General features: G+C 35.8%; 1 long non-coding RNA gene across 1 annotated transcript in view; it reads left to right on the top strand.

The window, feature by feature from the left end:
• LOC103670648 overlaps window positions 1-2,574 on the top strand; it is a 20,644-nt gene extending 18,070 nt beyond the window's left edge. The window contains exon 4 of the long non-coding RNA XR_570630.1: window positions 2,387-2,574. This is a non-coding gene — a long non-coding RNA (uncharacterized LOC103670648). The remainder of the gene's footprint in view (window positions 1-2,386) is intronic.
• Window positions 2,575-6,819: the final 4,245 nt, after the last annotated feature.

The following is a 6,819-nucleotide window of genomic DNA, read 5'->3' as shown; positions in this document are numbered from 1 at the left end:
TCCCTTTCCTTACTTTCTTTGTTTAAGAGACCCAAAAAAATCCATTTTTAAAATGAAGTACTGAATAAAGTTGGCTAACTGAAGAACTGAAGATATGATTTATCTCTTCCTCCATTAAAGAAATAACTTAAACAGAACAATAGCAACACAAAAAACACAAGAAAGAAATTTTCATACTCCAGAAATTTTAGGAATTCCTAGAAGACAAAGGGTGAATAGGACTGCATTGGTGGCAAAACAAGAAAAGGAAAATCCTGTTTAAAATTGAGGGCCACAAAAGCAATTCTAGAATTTCTCAAGACTCAGCGTAAAAGATCACAAAGAACAGGCCTGGACTTTCAAACAATTGTGAGGGCAATAAGTTAAATAACTGTATTTGGAGCAGTCTTTCCCCTTCCCCTTCTTTCACTGTGCACATCCAGTGGTAACAGCAGCATATGTCCCCAGGTTAATACTCTTAGAATTGCTTTCAAAAGAGAAATATTCTTTATGTTGGGGTTAAAGAAGGATACAGGTAGACTCTGAAGGCCCTCCAGACCTTCATAGGGACATTGGAGGACAGAAGAAAAAGGTGGAAAGAGTCGACTCCATATTTGTTTCCAAAGTATAAGAACGCTTCTCCTAAGTGAGAAATTTGGCACTGGAGACCCACAGACTAGGGTCTCCAGAGAACAAATGAACTCCTAGAGGGAGGGAGAGCAACCCAGAACACAACCTTCTCATGCCAATCTAATCCCAAATCCTGATCCTTCTTCAAAATAAGAAGGAGGCAGACTATTCTTATCAAAACATTCAATGATAAGGGTGCCCGGGTGGCTCATTCGGTAAGCATCTGCCTTCAGCTCAGGTCGTGATCTCAGGGTCCTGAGATCAAGCCCTGTGTGGGACTCCATTCTCAGTGGAGAGTCTGCCTCTCTCTCTGGCTCCTCCCCCCTGTTCAGGCTCTGTCTCTGTTCTCTTTTTTTTTAAAGATTTTATTTATTTATTAGAGAGAGCGAGATAGCTCACAAGCAGGGGGAGCAGCAGAGGGAGAGGGAGAAGCAGGCTCCCCACTGAGCAGGGAGCATGATGAGGGGCTGGCTCCTGGGACCCTGAGATCACAATGTGAGCCGAAGGCAGACGCTCAACCAACTGAGCCACCCAGGCACCCCAATAAATAAAATCCTTTTTAAAAAAGGCAAAATATTCAATGACAGATGAAGAAAGAATCTCAAATATGAATGCAAAATCCAAGATTAACCTAGTTATTTGTGGAAAAGCAACACTGAGAAAGGCATCCAAATCAGACTGAAAAAAAAAAATCCTGAGTAAATAGCCTTAAGATAGGAAAGGAAAAAAAATATTTTATAAATTATATCCTCAGAGAAATTTTAATCAAGATGATAAGAGTACATTTGTACATATCACTTATCCCAATAAATGTAGGTGGGTTAAAATTTATTTATTATAGAACAAAGACTCCAATTAGGTTAAAGAAAAAATACCATTTTACTTGTAATGTGGTAGTTAATAGCACAGGCTCTGGATTTGAATCCTGACTTTAATATCTAGTAATAATTTATGAAATGAAAACTTAAATAATTGGGCTAAGTAGAAGACTGGATTTAGCTGAAAGTATAAGATCAACCAAGAAATTCTCTTTGAATATAGTTCTAAAGGATAAAGTAATGATAATTGTCAACCATGAGATAGAAAGCATAAGGCATGGAAGAGAATTGCACATTTTTCCTACAGGAGTTCCAAAGGTAACACAGACAAAAGAAAGGAAGAACTATTCGAATAAATAATTGAAGAAAGTTTCCCAGAACTAATGGAAAATATGAATTTTCAAATTTAAGAGTCTGCTTTGTGTTGAGCAAGAAAAAAAGGAAAAATAATCCAGAAATGTCATCTTAAAATTTTAAAACTTCAAGAATAAAGAGAAATTCCTAAAACTTCTAGAAATTAAAGCAGGTTATCTAGAAAAGAATGAAACTCAGATTGGCATTAGAAACAATAGATACAGGATGGGGGTGGGGCAAAAAACTAAAAACTAACTTCAAAATTCCAACAGAAAATTACTTCAAACTTTAAATTTTATATCCAGCCAAACTAATGTTCAAGTGGGAGGTCAAAATGAAGACATTTTTAGGCATTCAAAGATTAAGAAAGTTTATCTTCCACAGGACCTGTTAGAAAGATAATACTGAAAAACCCACTTCAGCAAAAGAAAAGTTTTTATGGATTTAGAAGATAAAAGATGCTGTATCAAACAGTTCAAAAATTTCAGGAGCTTATGACAGTAAACATTCATTTTCAGATCACATTATGTGATGGCCATAGCTTGGATATGGTTCTATTTCAGGCTATGGGTCTGTTCCATTTTTTTTTTTTTTCCTCATTGTAGGACCTGGAATGAAGGAGCAGCCTAATCTGAGACATATCTGTGTTCATGGCAGAGGGAAAAGGAGAGAAAGGCCACCTGTATTCAATTGGCTAAAAAAAAGGACATGTATAAACCCATTATCAGAAATGAAAAAGAGGGGCGCCTGGGTGGCACAGCAGTTAAGCGTCTGCCTTCAGCTCAGGGTGTGATCCCGGCGTTCCGGGATCGAGCCCCACATCAGGCTCCTCTGCTATGAGCCTGCTTCTTCCTCTCCCACTCCCCCTGCTTGTGTTCCCTCTCTTGCTGGCTGTCTCTATCTCTGTCAAATAAATAAATAAAATCTTAAAAAAAAAAAAAAAGAAATGAAAAAGAGAGTGAATTTTTGCAAATAATATAATTATTATTTTTGTAATAATATAATTGTTATTTTTGCAATAATATAATCATTAAATTTGTAATATAATTATTATTTTGTGATAATTTACCACAGATAGTAAGAATATATTTCATCCATATTAATTATCCCAATAAATGTGATGGGTTGAAATTTCCCTGTTAAAGGACAAAGACACTAATGGATTAAAAAATCTAGATGCCATCACCACTACTACAGTGGTCAGTACAGTAGTATAGACTCTGGATTTCCATCTTGGGTACACAATTTACTAGGTAAATGTAAAGTGAGCATAAGAATAATGTGTACTACCTACTTCATGGTGTTTTTATGAGTATTAAGTGAGATAATGCATGTGTGGTAGCTGTACCCCAACCCGTGTATAATATATGTAAAGTACCTAACAAATAGTGTACTCAAGAAATGTTAGCTCTTATTATTACTGTAAGAGACACCTGAAACAAAATAGTTAGAAAATACAGGAACAGTCCAAGATAGGGCAACCAAATACTAGTGAAAATAAATAGAGAGCATTGAGTTAAATATGATGCATTGAAGATGCTGCCACTCCCACCCAAAAACCCACTAAAGATATAGTAGAGGGAATTTTTTAAATATATAGACATAGACCCATAAGGACAAAGACATGAAACAACATCTTGGGAAAAGGAAAGCAATTAGACATCTAATTGGTAAATGATTTAAAAAAAAAAAAAAAACTCATGCCTGTTTGTCAGGGGAGGGGAGAAACCCAGAAGTAAGCAACTATGTGCCAGAAAATTTCAAGAGTAGAAGGCACCACTCTGAGTATGGAAGGTGGGGTGTATTTAAGGCTAAAAATGGAATTATTGATTGAAGTTCACCTATGATGTAGATAGATCTCCAACTATCCTTTCCACCTCCACAGAAAGCTAAAGAGAGAAAGAACTAGAGTAAGCCTGGACTCAGTAAGCTTAAGGGAAATGCTACTATAAAGTAGTATAAAGTATAAGCCCCTGGTCTCCTTCCTCCATTTGGCTCCAAGAACGATGGTAGTCTGCACTATTACTGCAGGCATTGGAGATGATCTCTCAGGAATGTGACTAGTCTAAGAGAAAGACCTTCAAATATTAATAGTGGGAGTCCTCCAACTATACGGCCCAGCCAGATCTCCTTATAATGTACCCACTAGGACACAAGCCACACCCACTCATAGGGAGCTTCCAAAAAGCTGTTAAGTGACTTAACTTCTGACTACAAAAGATCATCTAAGGATTGCCAGATATTCAAAGAAAGCTTCCACATACAAGCAGAAAACAAAACAAAAGTGAGAAATGAAATTTCGGGGAGACAGAAACTTTGGAAGCAAAATAAAGCTATGTTTCCAGACAAGTAAAAAAAGATAATGGCGTCTATGAAAAAAGAGACCAATAGACTAAGAACAAAGGAACATTCAAAAGTTGTCTTGAAAGTTAAAAATAATAGTGCATATGAAAAACTCTATGAAAGGATAAGAAAATAAATCTTGGGAAGAGAAAGTCTCCCAGGAAGTAGAAGGAATAATGAGCATGAGCAAGAAAGGGGATGAAAATGGACTAGAAATGATAGGGGATCAATGCATCAGTTTAGCAGTCTCATTATCCTGAGAAATTGGAGCTTCCAAGAGAAAATGAAGGAGAAGAAATTATCAAGTTATCAACTCAAAAGAGATCTCCTTGAAATAAATGACATGAGTTTCTAAATGGAAAGCACCAACTAACCCCCAGCATAGTGGATGAAAAGAGATCCATACCAAGGCAACTCTTTGTGAAATTTCAGAGCACTCAGGATAAAAAAAAAAAAAAAGATCCTTAAGGATTCCAGGAAACAAAACAGGCTACAAAGGAGTGGGAATCAAACTGGCATCACATGTCTCTACAGCAAGACTAGAAACTAGCAATGCCTTCAAAATCCTGAGGAAAAATGATTTTCAACCTAGAATTCTACACATACCCCCAAATTATCAATCTAATGCAAGAGTAGCATAAAGACATTTTCTGACAGGCTAGCCTTATGTATCATGTCCTAAGAAGCTTTGGATATCCACCAAAATAAGGAATGAAAAACAAAGAAAAGAAAGAATTTACTAGAGAAAAAACACACAGGAGAATGATCAAGGGAATGTTTGGGATGAGGGCACAGAGAAGTCCAGGAGGACAGTGATGCAGAAGGTCTTGGGATCAACCACTGGCACAAGAGGGCAGAGACAAGACTGTGTGATATGGATGGGAGATGTACACTCCTGGTGAAAAGTTGGGAATGAATTAATGATAGACGCTTAGCTAAGCAAAGGGGAAAATTTATTAACTCCAAGGAAAATAGGAACTTATACATAAAAAGATATATAATCATAATATACTAAGTAACTTTCATAGCTTTCATGGAGAATATTGAATATTGATCTAACCAAAAATTATAACTATGTTGGGACCATGTGGGGAATGGAAGTGGGAATATGATGGAGTGCTGTAAGGCAACTAAATAATAATGTTCCACAACAGGAAATAGGTAAAACCTAAAACTGAAAAATCAAGAGATAACAGTGGGAAACGTTATTACTTAGATATATAGAAGCAATTATCAGAAGAAACAATGAGAAGAGTAGTAAGTGGTTGTCTCTAAGGAGAGAAAAATCAGAGTAGGAGAGTGAGTCAAGGAGTTTGTTTTATTCTAAGTCTTATAAAATTATTTTAAAAACCATATACTCACTTAAATTAAAAGCTATAAAGATTAAAAAAATAACTTAAAGACAGTAAGTATGGCATTATTAATACCAGACTAAATAGGATTTAAGGCTAAAGTATTAGATAGAATGAGAAAAGATATTTCATAATGGTAAAAGTTACTATCTGCCAGGAAAACAAATTGTCATAAATCTTTGCCCTCTTAATAACACAACTTTAATATATATGCAAATATGCAAAAAAATTGAAAGTCAAAAATCTTAGTGGGACATCTTAAGATACTTTTCTCAGAAACTGAAATATTAGACAAAAGATTAATTCTGTATGTATGTGGGACATTTGAATAATAGAATTATCTAATGAATAACACAGACACACATATATTTATTCATACATACATATGTATATATTCATATGCATTCTTTTCTGTTAACCTCAGAACACCACTGTGAATCAGGCCACATAGAAAAATCTCAATATAGTTTAAAATGTACAAATCATATGTACAGGAGACATGCCCTGGCTGTAAGGCGGTAAAATTAGGAATAACAACAGGGGCGCCTGGGTGGCTCAGTTGGTTGAGCCTCTGCCTTCAGGTTGGGTCATGATCCCAGGGTCCTAGGATCAACGGCCCGCATCTGGCTCCCTGCTCAGCGAGGAGCCTGCTTCTCCCTGTCCCTCTGCTGTTCTCCTTGCTTGCGCTCTCTCTCAAATAAATAAATAAATAAAATCAAAAAAGAAAGAGAGAAAGAGAAGAAAGAAAGAAAGAAAGAGAGAGAGAGAGAGAAAGAAAGAAGAAAGAAAGAAAGAAAGAAAGAAAGAAAGAAAGAAAGAAAGGGAAAAAGAAAGAAGAAAGAGCGAGAAAGCAAGGAAGGAAAGAAGGAAGAGAGAAAGTAAAAGGGACGGGAGGGTTGGAGAGGAGAGAGAGGAGAGGGAGAGGGAAAGGAGAGGAAAGGAAAGAAAGAAGCAATAACAAAAGGGTGGCCAAAAAAAAATCAAATTGTTATAAATTGTTTAAAATATTTAACCCCTAGGATAAGAAAATAAATTTTCACTAAAATTGTGAGTTATTTTGAAATTAAGGGTAGTGGAGGGACTACACAACAAAAACAGAAATTAAAAAGGACAATGAAGTAACTCTTGAAAAAGAAACTTATAAAGATAGTAAGAAGAATTAATTGAAAAGGGGGAAAAATATTTCATCAATAAAACCAAAATCTATTTCTTGGGAGTTAGAGTGGAGAAAAACAATAAATAAGCTTTTGTCAAGCCTGAACAATAGAAAAGGAAACACATAAAATTAAGGAAAAGACAAAACTAAAAATTCATACCAACAAATGTAATGATCTAGAGAAAAG

This window comes from Ursus maritimus, unplaced genomic scaffold, assembly GCF_017311325.1.
Source record: "Ursus maritimus isolate PB19 unplaced genomic scaffold, ASM1731132v1 scaffold_6, whole genome shotgun sequence".
In the NCBI taxonomy this organism is placed as follows: Eukaryota; Metazoa; Chordata; class Mammalia; order Carnivora; family Ursidae; genus Ursus; species Ursus maritimus.
Note: the sequence above shows the minus strand (reverse complement) of the source record. Positions and strands in the feature narration are given on the sequence as shown.